Source organism: Capsicum annuum, chromosome 4 (genome assembly GCF_002878395.1).
Source record: "Capsicum annuum cultivar UCD-10X-F1 chromosome 4, UCD10Xv1.1, whole genome shotgun sequence".
In the NCBI taxonomy this organism is placed as follows: Eukaryota; Viridiplantae; Streptophyta; class Magnoliopsida; order Solanales; family Solanaceae; genus Capsicum; species Capsicum annuum.
Window position 1 is genome coordinate 224,430,318 of NC_061114.1, and position 16,425 is coordinate 224,446,742.

A 16,425-nucleotide genomic window follows, 5' to 3' on the forward strand; every position below is an offset into this window, starting at 1 on the left:
TTTTGTCGATAAATAAAGAGATGAAAAGCTCTTTTTTTTTAGGGCACGGATATGTAGAAAGAATGATTTAGGTTTTAACCCCCAGTAAAATTACATTAATGTTTTCTTACTTATACATATTGGTAAATTTAATCTACTTTAGAGCAAAATGTAAGATTAATTCTTTTCTTTTAAAAGAAAATAAATAAATAAATAAAAAAGAACTTTGGGTTTAGATATCAAACGATAGAGTTTCTCTAAGTTTTAAGTTTAAATCTGCGAAGTATAGAAGAATGAATGTTCAAATTTTAACATAAGTGAAAATTAACGATAAAGTTGGAAAGCCCTGCTACCGACCATTCGTTATAATAAATTGACCTACCGTTTGAAATCGATTGAATTGGGTGGGTAAATTTCAAACCTATTAGGTGCTTATTTAGACTACGAAAATGGGGACGATTCATAAATGCCTCAAAGGCACGTGAAATGTACCAAAACTCGTGGTAAGTCCGAAAAGTACTACTATCGGTAAGCCACACATCAATGCAATTTTAAATAATTTAAAATAAATTCAAAGTAGGATGTAAGTAGCTTTTAGGCCGACAAATATTATGTATCCAAAAGATTAATTTAAGCCAGACATAAGTCATTAAAGCGACCGGGCTAGAACCACGGGACTCGAGGGGTGCCTAACACCTTCTCCTCGGTCAATAGAATTCCTTATCCGGATTTCTAGTTCGCAGACGAAAAAATAAAAATTGAAGAGTCATTTCCTTTTGAATAGGGATTTAATAAGGTGACTTGGAACACCCAGACTCAATTCCAAGTGGCGACTCTGTAAATAAAATAATCCCTTTTCAAAATGTCACTTTAATTGGAAAACCCATTTTCTTTAAAACCAACTCCCTAGCGGGGTCGGATGCGGTGAAAACCGGGGGTGTGACACCTGGTACCTGTTGTTGCTGGTGGGAGATGGCTTGTATCCCATGGAATCACCACGATTATCCAAAGAAAAAAAACCATCCATAAATGGTATTTTCTAATAAGGAACAAAAGCTTGCACCTAAAGATCAGATACTTTTGCTAAAAGATGAAAAGAGATGAGAAAAAGGATACGCGAGGAAGAAGTGCATTGCGCTTTTGATTCATGAACAACCAGGTTTGTATATAGTAATGTAACTTTGTTTCCTCTAGTCTACCTAATTCAGCTTTTTGGCTTTGGTTTCCCTGTTGTTCTTGGTTTTCACTGTGCTCAACACAGTTTTCAGATCCCATAGGTTTTTAAAAACTTTGCTCTCAGTTCCTCTTTAGACATATGAACTCAAAGAGTAAAATAGGCAATCCATAATTTCGACCATCTACCAAGGATTAAAGTCCACGATGTACAATATGATTAAGTATTTACCAAGCAACATGCTTTGAGATGTCCAACAAAACAAACTTTAGTTGCACTCGAGCAACCAAAAATCGGGGAAGAATTTTTAGTATAATATGCATCTTTTTCTCATCTCTGAAGTGTTTTGTGCTTACCTGTTAACACAATATATTGGTGCCACCAAAGTTGGTGTAAATTTCAATTATCAGAAGTTGGAGGAGGAAAAAAACGAGTACCACAAGGCTAAAATATTGATGCAACTACAGTAGACAAGAAGAACGTAATTGTTAAATCTCTTTCTGATGGTAGGCTAGTTGGCTTCACCAAGCCCGTGCCACCAATATGACTTTCAGAGAAAAGAGGGTGCTGAGACCCACAACTAGGAGCGGATCAATGTAGAAGGGTAGGGGTGACACGGCACCCAGACATGTATGTTGAAGAAATAGTACAAAATGTTTAACATGCCACCTGGAATAACAAAGGAATGCACAGTGTCGATGGTTCAGAGTCAGATTTTACTATCTATGGCCATTAGTCGACTCCATTCTGGTAGACTTCTAAAACTGGTTTTAAGCATCCTGTATTTACCACTTAAATTGACTTAGAAAGCACACTAAACTAACACACATCGCTTCCTGCCTTATGAACTTTACCAACATAGAAAAAAAGCTTAACTCATATGATTATTATTGAACCATGTATAACAGAACAACGGTGCTTCAATCTCAAACTAGTTGTTGTTGGGCTAAATGGATTCTAAATATTCATTCCACTCAGTTTCGACTTGTTTCATTAAGTATTTTATCTCACCTGGCTAATGAAGTGATCCATTCCCAGAAGACCCATCCCAATGCATCCTATATTGTGATGACACTTTAATCAAACTAGCCTATCATGCCCTTTCCCTATAGCTATATGGACCCATATTCCTATGATCTTCCGGTGTTTATTGTATAACTGGGTTCCTATTTCCTGAACCATACCAATGAAGCTACTTGCCATCCGGCTTTTCATGCCTAGGTATAGAGGGATAGAAGGGGACCATTGGCTTAACTGGTAAAGTTATTGTCATGTGACCAAGAGGTCAAAGGCTTTCAAGCCATGGAAACACCCTTTTTGCAGAAATGCAGGGCAACTAAGGCTACATACAATAATCAAATGTGAACTCTGTTGGTATAATTTCTTTTTATTTAATGCAAATGATAAATGAGATCTTTTAACTCTCCGTAATTAATCTGCGTAAAACATCCGTACGTCATAAGTATATGTGGAATAGGAGAGTTACTTCTTCATATATGGTTCACATTCATTCAAATGACAGTTTCTTACTTTGAAACTTCGTAATGAAAGTGTTGGGATCAGGAATTCGGGTCAGAATTAAAGCCAAACAATGATATAATGACAATAAGAAAGACGATAATAACGGTAAGTTAGAAAATTAAAGAAGGTACGAATTTAATGCAGTTCGGTCAACGTAACCTACATCCACAAACCAAAAGGAGGAGCAAGTTTACTATACCAATTGATACACAAAAGACAGTATACAAAATTAGAGACAAAACTCTAATGATCCCAAAACATATTTCAAGATTATAACCTCACAATTCATTCGCAAAAAGAGGTTCACCCATAGTGACTACTCCAGCGAATATACACAAAACTCTCTATTACAAATTAGAACACTCAACATGAGTTCCTAACAAAAGTGGGATGATCCAACGAGAGTATAAAATTAGAGATGAAACTCTGGTGATCCCAAAATATATCAAAAAAAAAAAAAGAAGAGGGATGGTTAAGTTACATAAATAACTCTCCTTTTATAACTTGGGCTCCAAGTTTATAATAGAGAAAATAATACATGGCCAAATTTTCTACCACATAACAGTACTTTGGCTCCATGAAATATATGTGACCTTGTAAATTGGCAGATGTCAAATAAGGCCATATCTTACAGCAAGGATATGAGTTTTTCATCATGATAATTTTCTCATTAAAGCAAGAGTAGTGTTTCATTACATTAACTTTATTTTGGCTTCTTAAGTTCTTCTGATGTGACCAGGAGGTCACGGGTTCAAACCTTAGAAACAGCCTCTAGCAGAGCAGAAATGCAAGGTAAAGCTGCGTACGATACACCCTTGTGGTGGAGCCCTTCCCCGGACACCGCGCATAGCGATAGCTTTAGTGCACCGGGCTGCCTTTTTTTTAAGTTCCTCTGATGGATGAAAACGTAAATGATGATCCTATTTAAGAAGCATCTTTAGTAAACTAAATATAGATAAGAAAATAAAAAGCTCTTTCACTAACGTTATGTATTTTAACTTTCAGTCACGAGTGCATGTATTTGAAAGACAGTGAACCTTGGGAGTGACCATCTACAATGATTCACATCCTTATCGGGCCAAAATCCCTTTCAAGATCATCAACAATGATTCACATCCTTCTCGGGCCAAAATCACTTTCAAGGTCGTGACAGTGTTCGTGATAATTTGCTCCTACTTTTAATTGTTGTTGGTATCAATATTGTAGTAGTAATTTTTTCTAACAAACTCATGTAGGATAATTGAAAGCTAAGCAAGATTAGGAGATCTAACATACGTTCAGAATGAGAAAGGAAAACGTACAAAGTATAAACGGAGTAATACCCGTTTAAGTAGCAGGCGAAGGCCCAAATACCCGTTTTTGGGGCAGCCATTTAAATGGAAAGCTGTGCACATTTACCCTTCGATCAATTAATTTATCAGTATAATCTATACAGTACACACTATCGACATATATACTAATAGGGAAATCTTAGATTTACAGAAAAAGAGTTAATTGGAAGGAGATGCGATACTAAAATATACTACGAGGGAGATGAGATTATAGTACTAACTCAAAGCTTCAATGTAATTTTCAGCCCCTTTTGCACTGGGTCCCACACAAACTTTTCCAATATCCAAAACGAGCCCTTCACCTTACTCTTTTGGCCAATTTGTTCGTAACAAAAGCTGATCAAGTGAACTAACTAGCTCTCAACTAGAAAGCCAAATGTGTTCGAATAATAATATTATGGAAAAATAACATAAATCTATGCTTTAACTTATCATATTTATACAAATCTCTACTATTATAAAGTAATTATAAAAGTCCAACTAATTACGTATCTTCCTTGAATGTATCGGAAAGTTAATTATGTATCTTGACAATTAATTACGTATCTTCTTTGAATGTATTGGGAAGCTAATTATGTATCTTGAAGTCGAAAAAAAGGTATAAAATGTATCAAAAATTAATTATGTATCTTTATAAAGAAAAATTATATCTTTATTGTATGTATTATGTATCTCGATAAATCTAAAATCGAAAAAAATATATCGGGAGCTAATTATATGAATCTTTACAAAGAAAAAAAAATGTAATTTGATTGAATGTATCAGGAGCTAATTATGTATATATCTCGACATACTCAAAATTAGAATTTTCAATTTTTATATAAAATATCAAAATTTTCTATAATTAAATTTTAAACTGGCGAAATTTATGTTGTTTGCCATACCATTATAGTGAAAAGGTTGCAACTCACCCAGTGTCACAAATACTACAATGTGGCACATTGAATAGACAAAAAGTCACCATCAGTTATACTGTTATTTGATAAAAATGGGCCAACACATTGGATTACATGCCTTTGTATCTTTTGTTGGGTTGTATTTGTTAGCTGTAATGGGCCGATATATATCCGCCATTTAAAGGACATAGACAATTAAATCTTCTGGCTTTTAATTAATTTCAACAACATTATTATATCTATCAAATAAAATAATTTTCAAAATTTTGTTTAAAAATTTTCATATAGTACTATATTTTCAGTGAATAATACAACATTGCATTCTGACAAAGCATTAACATCCAGCAATTCGCCGAAAAAAGATAAAATAGAAAATCATTCCCTACATAAAGTGCCAAACATTTACTTCTCACATACAGTGATAATTTGAAAGAAAAATAAAAGAGTTTGAGATGGTCAAACTTCATATTGATTGTACCTTTTGTGAATTAAATAATTGTTATGATTGCTGTTCTATTATTGTCAAATTATTTGTCTGGCATAGTTAACCTTTTAATGTCTTCTCTAGGAAATACTACTAAAACACACACACATACACACACTACTTATTTAATGTCTTCTCTAGGAAATACTACTAAAACACACACACACACACATACACACAATACTTATTGTCTCAGTTGTAGTATCAAATCATTAAACAAACTCCTTATCTACTCATCTTATTTGGTTAGACATTCAATGCAACATTTTTCAGGTAGATGAGTGAATTTTGATGTATTTGGAGGAAAATTAAACTCCCAAGAATTTTCATGTGTTTTGAGTGAATTTCAGTTTTCTAATTTTTTACATGTCTACTCATATGTGCATGAAACATCAGACACACACACATATGTATATGAACTTAAAAACAAAATAGGCTACCGTTCAACTAAAAATAATTGAATTCGGTCATATATATCATTGAAGTTTAAGCATTTTACAAGTCTTATATGTACTTGACGTTCAAGCAAAAATGAGAATTTCAGTTATATATGTCTTTACTCCAATCATATGAAATTTGAGACACCATTTTATGCACTAATGTGATTGCAAAATCGAGTTTTTAATTTGTTGCATGCAGCCTCCTATATTGATGCTATAATATGTCTTTTACAGTTTTGACACTCTTTTAGTAAAGGACATCTACTAACTTTAATCATAAGTATAGTTAATCCTTATTTTTCTTTAAACGTCTCCTTTGATTAATACTCCACGAACTAACAGTACTCTTGACAACCAACTATGACATTTTTATTAATTACTTCATTTAGCAAAAGAACATTTATGCATAAATATTGATAAAACCTGTTTTTATATATAGTTAAAAATATAAAACAAAATGATAATATCAGGGAGAGGGTAGAAATCTTGGAGAGGCAGAAAACATGTAATGTTGATATAGATATATATGGGTCCAAAAGATCGTCGGTAGAGAGAAGGAGGTAATCCAATGGAACCACGTAGCGGTAGGGGGGAAATTAAATAATGATTCGGGATTTAAATTATATACATCGATGATATAATATTTGTATAATATTAATGTGATTTAACATATTGTTATAGGTTATTTATATTACTTTTAAGTACGTTGTCAAACTTTTATTTACCATTTATCGATTACTTAATTGCATTGGCAGATGTTAGGTCCCTCATCTTATATATTTTGTCCACATCCGTCTAATCATCTCTCGTGAGCTAGTTTTTAGGGTTAAGTCAGGGCGCCAAGGTTCATTTTTTTAATATGTTATCCGAGTCAGGTCCATCACAATTTATTGTTTTCAATGTTGAGGCTCGTCTTATATTATCGAAGCTCCTTATATGATCTTGGCCGACAATCTTCCTCATGAGCTAACTATTAAGATTGAGTTAGACCGTAATCCATTTCTTTATCAAATTTCAAGAGATGTTTATGTATAAACTCATAATTTCATTGAGTTTAATTTTTCGTCAAAAGTCTGATATTGTGAAAAAGATTTACAGTGAGGGTACTAATGTTTTTGTGTGCGTATCTTCTGAACCTACTCAAGTTCCCATTGCAATTGGGAGCCAATAATCATGACTTATTACTATCCTTTTCCCTGGTGTACAGGCAAATTCATAAGTACTTGCAGTTTTCATCATCTGTGTCTAATTGAATGTAAAAAAGGGCAGGGCCCTACATACTATGTCCTATATATTGTTATGAGTATTACAATTTACAATTAGGATTTTGTAGTACGAATGTTTAAGATACGCGTGACAGGTAGCATATATGGATCCATCGAGGAACAGCGTAATATTAATTATTCCTTCCTTCCTTCCAACTTTACATTACACAAGCATAAAGTTTAAGAAAAAAAAAATTTCTTCGAAACTCCTTATCTAAAATATGGCTTAAATATTATGTGACTGTAAATAATTTAACAAAAGATAAAAGAAAATTTTATTTTTAAATTGAAATGGAAAGAGTCATTTTGGCTAGTATTTTGAGAGAAGCAGTAGTAGCTATATATTGCTATAAAGCGTGACCCATATTTTCCATAAATTCGTCCCGAATTCACAGCCATTATACTGTACTCCACGAATTATTAAATTTATATTTATTGTTTTACATCATCAAATGTATTCCTATTCCAATAACAAGTTTTTATTTTTTGAATAACTAGTTTTCAACTGTTATAAACAATTAATTATATATTTTTGATGATTTCGTGTAAGATATTAATTCTGGAGGAGATTTAGAAGAAACTAGAAAGAGCTCAAAACAAAGGCGAATGTAACGCGTAAATCATGTGTTAAGAGTCAAAAAAAAAAAAAAACCTAAACTACTCTAATTTTTTTTAAATATACGATGGTATGTGTATTAAATTTTGAATTCATAAATTTTAAAAATATAGTATAAATATTAAAAAGTAAGAATCCATCAAATTTAGTTGAGCATAACTGCTGAAGATATGTACAGAGTACTAGGGGGTGGGGGGGAATAATACATATATGTTGCTATCAAAATGTCTCTTATTGAAAGCGATGAACTACCCTATTTTAAGCTTCTCAATTATTAAACCTTTTTAATGTTTGCTTGTGTATCCTTTTTGACTGTCTTTTCTTTCTCATCTCTTCTACTCCCCATACCATTCCACAAAATTCAAAACAATATTTTTATTTAAAAGAAAAAAATCAAATATTTAGCAGTACTTTTAGGCTAGTTGCCTTAGGTACACTAAAGATGTAAAGACAAAAACGAAATGGACCGTTTGAAATGAAATAGCAAATTAATCCAAGGATATATATATATGATATGTATGTATATATATATGTATATCATTGTTTTATTCTTTTTGGTATGGTTGCACTTTTGTTCCTTAATTATTGATAAAGTTGATTTTATTCCTTGAAATATTTAGTCACGCATATCTAACCTTTAATTAACTAACTAAATATTCGTTTTTGGTTCATTAACAAAACAAATACTACGTGATATTTAGACCATTTTAAGAACTATATTATGTACTTGAAACTAAGGGTGTCAAAAACCGGCCCGAACCGGCCCACTAAAGGAAACTGGACCGGTTTGACCCGGCCCGGTAAGCCCAAGGGCTTTAAGGGTCCGGTCCCGATTGGGTTTTGAATTTGGGTCGGATTAACCCGGATCGGACTTAACCCGGTTAGAGCCCGTCGGTTAACCGGCCCGGCCCGGTCCGGATAAGCTAGGATAAGCCCATTTAATTTTTTTATTTTTTACTTTTTTTTTAAGATATTGGAAAATTGGGCCAAACTAGCCGTTGGCCCAATGGCTATAACGGCTAGTTTGGGCCCAAATATAAAAAAAAAAGTTTTTTTTTATTTAAAATCATTTTTTAATCCCAAAAAAATTTCTATAAATACCCTACACTTTCAAATCATTTTCTACACAATTTTTCATCCTATCAAGTCTCAAATCTCATTCTCTCTCAAATCTCATTTCTCAATTCTCAAATATTCTATATACTTAATTTCTAAAGTGTTCACTTTAATTTTTTTAATTTTGCGATTACTAAGTACGAGTGGAAGTTTTTAAAGTCGCAACCTTCGGATACTTCCAAAATTTGGTATTGTCGTTCCATCTCTTACTTTTAATTTATAATTAGTGTATTAATTGTTGAATATTTATTTTTATTACTTTTTGTGTATTTTGAATATTTTTTAGTTTGATTTATACTATGGATAAATTAAGAAACCTCGGTAAAAGTGTTAAAAATTTTTGTTCCGAAAGTGGTAGTGGTAGCAAAAGTGAATTACTAGTGGTAAAGGTACTTCAAGTACTAGATATACCCATGTGTCTTCGCCTCCGGTACCACTTAGTCAACCTTTTGAGGAAGAAATAGGTGTAGGTACTCACGATATGGATTATTTAGAAGTTCAGGAAAATTACGTTATAAAAGAGGAAAATGAAGTAGATCCGGTTGATTTAGATGAAGATGATGAAAATATTGGTGAGACACCTGAAGCAGGAAATGCTAACGTTAGATCCGAATCGGTTAATCTCCCTCTCCATCCTTCTCGTGTCCCAAGAGCTCGTAAACAAACTAGTGTTGCATGAAAATTTTTTGAACGTATATCAGATACTGAGGTGCAATGCAATATTTGTCAAAAAATATATAAGTATAAAAGAGGAGGCAAACAAGGGGGTACGGGTACATTAATGAGACATTTAGCTGAAGACCACGAAAGAAAGTTAAAAATTACACAAGGTGGTGAGGCTGTTGGTGGTCCCACACAAACTAGAATGGACCGAACAACCGGTCACGTAACGAATAAGTAAAATAAATTGAGGGACCGGGAAGAAATAGCAAAAATGGTAGCTGTAGGTTGTTTGCCTTTTAGTTTTCCTTCTTCTGATGCTTTTATTCATTATATTCAAGCAATTTATAATCCTATGTTTAATGATATTCCTAGAAGTACTTGTCGGTCTAATATTTTTAGACTTCATTCACAATATTGTTTTTATTTATCTATATTGTTAAAAAATATTCAATATAGAATATCCCTAACTTCTGATCTTGGTCGTGCTGTAAATAAAAATGATTATTTAACTATTACATGTCACTGGATAGATAGTAATTTTGTGATGCAAAAACGTATTCTTGTTTTTTTATATGATGAAGATCGTAAACATACTGGACAATTTATTGCGACTCGATACATAAAGTTGCAGCATTTTATGTATCAAAAATAAAATCTTATATATCGCTTTTGATAACGCTTCTAACAACATGACTACTATAACAAAGTTGAAATCTAAGCTATCACCGTTGTTACCTGAAATTTTTTATGTTAAGTGTGCATGTCATATATATAATTTAATTGTAAAAGATGGTCTTGAGTTTTTTGAGATTTATATTGAAAAAATCCGTCTTGCTGTTGGTTTTATACAAGAAAATAATCGTAGATCGAGAATTAAAGAATTTAAAGTTAAATGTCAAGAAAATGGACTTGCACCGATATTGATGCCTGAGGAAATTGATATTAGATGGAATTATAAGTATGATTTTTTAAAAACTTGTTATAAAGATAGAGTTCCTATTACATTAGATTTTAACCAACATTGTGGTTCATTTGCTGATTCTGCCGATTCCATGCCACTTGATTCTGATTGGGTTGTAATTAATGATCTTATTAAGTTTTTGAAAAATTTTTATGTAGCTACGGTTGAATTTTTCGGTGCTTATTATCCTACTGTTTGTAATATATTGGGATATATGATCGATATTTCTGGTTTGCTCAAAGAATATAAAAATAAAGAAGGTTATGAAAATATTGTTGGTGCCATGTTTACTAAATTTAAAAAATATTTTTTCCTGATTCCCCGTATTTTCTTGATTGGTGCTATGCTAAATCCGTGCATTAAATACCATACTATGTGCCACTTTAGTACTTTTATTTATCGTAACTTAGAAATAAATACTAACAATGATTCTGAACAAGTACAACCTGATTTGTGGACTGCTACGTCTGATGCGAATGCTTACATAGATAAATTATATAACCACTATGCTGATTTAGTTGATTTAGCTGTACCGACACATATTAGTCCAACTGTTGCTCCTCATCCTCCTGAGATGCCATCATTTTCTAAAAGGCCGGTACATTGTGATTTTTCTGACTCCTTTTATGATTTACCCTGTTGGAATAGTGTTGACGAGAGAGCTTACACATCAACTTATCGGGAAGAGCTTAAGTATTATCTTTGGTCACCGTCAGAGGATCGCAGACGACGGATCAACACGTTGGATTGGTAGAGGAATAATGAATCACAATATCCTGTGCTTTCAAGATTAACTAGAGATATCTTGAACGTTCCAATGTCAACCGTTGCGTCAGAGAGGGCCTTTAGTCAGGGACGACAGCAACTTGGAGACAACCCACACTCATTGGGAAACAATGCAATGAATGTTCTAGTTTGCCTCAGAGATTGGATTAGAGCAGAAAGAAGAAATCAAGGAATGGAACCAGAGCCGAATGACGAGCAGAAACTTGAAGAAATTATGACTTCGCCGGAGAACTCAGCAGAATCAAGTCCAATGCATGGGTTTGCCTCCATTGACTTTAACTATCCTATGCAAGTTCCCGTTAATATTAACATGAATGAGTTGGAAAAAATGATGCATAGTTTATAGATTTTTTATTCATGTAAATTATAAATTTTGAATCATTTTGCAATCAATAAAATTCAACATTCATTAATTAACTATCAAGTATTATTAATTTATTATATTAAGTAGTATATGTTTTGTATATTATTGTATATATCTTCTATACACATGTATATTTAACGTATATATTTAATGTATCCAAGTGTATATGTTTTACAAATTTTAGTATATAACTATATATATATACATACTGCAGTATGTATAAATGTATATTGTAGAATTGTATATATTTTATTTAAAGTAGTACATATATATTGAATGGTGTGTATATATCTTCTATAGACGTATACATTTAACATATACATGTGTATATGTTTTATAAATTAGTATAATATAACTATCTATATATTGTAATACATATATATTGTAGTATATAGTTTATTTAATTTTAAAGTAGTACATATATATTGAATGATGTGTATATATCTTCTCTAGACGTGTATATTTAACGTATACATGTGTATATGTTATATAAATTAATATGTAAGTATATATATATATATATATATATATATATATATATATATATATATATATTGTAGTATATATATCTATATACTTTATTTAAAGTAGTACATATATATTGAATGGTGCGTATATATGTGTATATATTATATCTTCTATAGACTTATATCTTTAACGTATACAAGTGTATATATTTTATAAATTAGTATCTAAGTGTATATATATATATATATATATATATATATATATATATATACACACACACACATATATTGTACTATATACTTTATTTAAAGTAGTACATATATATTGAATCGTGCGTATATATGTGTATATATCTTCTATAGACGTATATCTTTAACGTATACAAGTGTATATGTTCTATAAATTAGTATGTAATTATATATATACATATTGTTGTATATATATATATGTATATTGTAGTATATATTTTATTTAAAGCAGTACATATATATTGAATGGTGTGGATATATGTGTATATATCTTCTATAAGCGTATATATTTAACGTATAAATGTGTATATGTTTTATAAATTAGTATATAACTATATAACTATATAACTATATATATATATATATTGTAGTGTATATTTATATATTGTACTATTGTAGATTTGTAGTATATGTTTTATTTAAAGTTGTACGTATAGTCATATATAATTATATATTGAATGATACGTATATATGTGAAATTGTTTATATATATATTTTAAAAAATATATATTGTGTAATTGTAGTGTATATAATGTATATTGAAGTGTTTATAGTGTATATAATTGTAGTGTATGTAGTGTATATTGGATTTTTCATTTTCTTTAACCGGTTTTGGCCGGGTTTAGGTGGGTTTAACCGGATTAGGTTAAGTGGACCGATTCATGGTTGTTTTCAACATTTTTACTGTTGAACCCGAAATCGGTCCGGCCCACCTAACCCCAACCCGGACCGGAACCAGTCCACAACCCGGTTAAACTAAATGGGCTAGTTCCGGGTAGACCCGGCCCGACCCACTTGACACCTTTACTTGAAACATGGACTAATAGTAAAGCATTGACATAACACGTCAATAATTGAATGTTTTAGCAGTTAAACTAAAAAAAGGATAAACAACATAACTTTCGATAGTTTGGAGTTTAGTTACAGAAAATTCTGATATTTTGCATAATTACTGAAAATCTCGATTTTGAATTTGTCGAGATACATTATTAACTCCTGAAACGTAATTAACTTCTGACACATCCAATGAAGATATATTTTTCTCCTTTTAAATTAGCTCCCAATACATTGTTTTCAATTTTGGGTCTGTCGAGACTCGAGATACATAATTAGCTCCTGATACATTCGATAAAAATATATAATTAGTTGAGATTTTTGTAATTACTTAGTAAAAGTGAGGATTTATGTAAATATTATAAGTTAAGGTGTATGTTTCTGTTATTTTTTCTATAAAAAAAATACACAGATCAATTACCTGAAGGCTTAATGTAGTTAACCAAAAATTTATCGTATTTGAGAAACTAAGGGTAATAATTCTTTTTATAGTATAATGGTTAATTAATTTTTTTAAAGGTGGCAATGTCGTGGCTCATGGTACACGTTAGTCGAAACGGCGTTGATTCCGCTGATTCCTTTCTTTCTTTTTTGTCTTCTATTCTGTACTCTTGTTAAGGGGATTTGGGAAGAAATAATATAACATATACTACTAATATTATATGGTGATCTTATACAAATTTCGAAGCAAACATGTCTCTACGTACTACTAGCTTTCTCTATGTATGATATATATACTATATTATTCTAAAGTACCCACTTTACGAATAACTATAGAAGAACTATTATTCTTCTCAATTATTTTAAGTTGATGTGTTTTAAGTAGCACTATCTTTTAAATTATTAACGACAAAAAGATGAGTATAAATGTAGAATAACACAGCTGGTTATTATTTTAAGGTGTGTCCTAGTAGTAAATGAAGTGAGTTGAAAAATATGAACGATAACACTTTATTCCTAATTGTCATATAATCTTTATGGACGAATTTACATGGTACCTGTTGTTGGTAGGGAGGTGACAGACTAACAGGTATCTGTAGAATTAGTTGAGGTGCCCGCAAACTTTTCCGGACATCAAGATTATCAAAAAATGTATGTAGCTAGTTATTAGTAGTACGAATTATAGATTATCTATGAAGCTAATACTCGATGAATGATGAGTCATGTCCTTAATTCTTGACCGTCCATGTCGTTCAACTTGTGAAGACTTGATAATTTTATTAATTAATTAATTAAGTTTCCCTTTTATGAATTTAGGATTCCATATTAAGTTATTCTTTACTTAGGACTATGGAATAAAGAACATGCTTAAGAGATCTGAAACCCTTTTGTAACTCTTGGAGGTCACTTTGCTATATTCTTACTTTATGTTATAACGTTCATCCGATGGCATCTTAACTAGAATTAAATTCTCCAAATGTTGTGTAATCTTCGTCTTAATTTTGCATGTGGTCTATAAGATTACAACCATTTTTTGCCTCATACAGTTCTAGCTGAAAAAGGCAACCTCTTATATAATTACATACGGTTAAAACTTGCACGCATGCACTTGGTGTATGCACTAAACCAATACATGCATGACATGTTTTTGAATTTAGAATTCATGTTATTTAACCATGATTAATTAACAAATATTTTTCCTTAATTTAATCACTTAATCACGATAAAGAATATTAGTTTGATGTATACATTGGATGCGTGTAAGTTTTTATCATTACCATATTGTACTTAATTATAATGGGCAGATGATTAATCTAAAGAAACCCTCTAATAACCGTATCAAAATGTGAGGTGAGAAATTCTAGCTTTGAAATATGGTCACTTCATTTGAAATTTTACAACACGAAGAAAATTCCATCCTTGCAATTACAAGACATTTTATAAGATCCGGTAATTAAAGTAAGAACAAACGGCCTTTGAAAAGGGAGTAAAGAAAAGTTAGAAAAACATTAATTAAATTAGTTTTACTAATTATATAAAATTATAATTAGTACAAGGGAAAGAGGGGTTAGGTGTGATGAGAACTGAGATGAGACAAAAGTTGGGAATATGGAATATTAGCTTAAAGCAATTTAAAACCGAGCTAGATATAAAAGACTAATATGAGATAGAGATGTTGACAAGATATTATTAGCCGATTTAACTATGTATAATAGTAATTAATAACTCCAAAAGATTAAAATTAATTGTTAATATTGTAAATAATATTCCAATTGTTAATCCAACGCAGAGGATTTGGAGAGAAAAAGACAGATAGAAAGGAGGTAAGAAGAATAATAATGGGCAGAGATAGAGTTATAGAATAAGGTTGAAAATTCTCATTTCCCGGAGAATCTAGAGCGCATCAGACGCTGACCCTCATTTCCCTATTCTATTAAACAAATCAACCCTTTTATAATCATCCTATAACCCCCCCCCCCCCCCACCTCTTAGTCACCATCTCCCATATACCCCACGTACACATATATTATAGTAGTATAATATATATTATATATTTTTAAATTCTTTTGTGTTGAAATAATTAGAGATGTAGGTAAATTGATCCAAATATTATTGTTATAAAATAATTTCATAGAGCTTCTTCTTTACTTTAATGTGTTTGAACCATCTTCTAATTGAAGTAGGGAGTTGATTAGACGATTAGTTAAGTGAATTTGAATTTTAAGGCATTTTGATTGTGAAAATGTTGGAAATATAGAAAGAAATCTCACAAATAAACTTGTTTGACTAAAATATTTTAAATAAAATTAAAAAGGGCTCTTAGAGCAACAGTTTTTTTTTTTTTTGTACTTGATATAGATTATAAGTTCAAATCATAAAATTAATTTATAATAGTTATATTGAGATAAACTGTCTAAATTACATCTCCTTAGATAATGACCATGTTCGAACCTTGCATGAATGCATAATGCATAATGCATCGTAAATCAGAGTGACCTTTTTTTAAGAAGCCAAAAAGTAGCAAATGTTAAATAATTGTTTGTGAGATCATCTAAAATATTCTTAAAAAGCATAAACTAAAATAAATATATAATAGGTCAAAAGAAACAAGTAGTAATAAAGAAGAGGGAGGTATGCATGTCAACTGGCTATAAGGTAGCAGACAGAGTCACGGCCAAAAGTCACGTGGGTTGACGCCAAGGAATATGGTTGGCTTTCTCTCCCCATAAAATAATGTGTTTAAGTTTTGTGAAGTGTAGAAAATATTTTACTAAGTAAACTTGATCGGTTATTATAGGTTAATTAATTTTTTTACATAAAAATTTAAAAGAAAAATTA

The 16,425-nt window shown here is 31.2% G+C and overlaps 1 long non-coding RNA gene and 1 pseudogene across 1 annotated transcript; one reads left to right on the forward strand and one right to left on the reverse strand.

Annotated features, from left to right (window-relative positions):
• Positions 1-16,425, forward strand: part of LOC124898094 — a 50,168-nt pseudogene that overhangs the window by 10,703 nt on the left and 23,040 nt on the right.
• LOC124897792 lies at positions 3,008-4,348 on the reverse strand. The gene is made up of 2 exons (XR_007054739.1): positions 3,997-4,348; positions 3,008-3,594 (listed from the first exon to the last, which is right to left on the reverse strand). It is a non-coding gene; the product is annotated as an uncharacterized LOC124897792 (long non-coding RNA).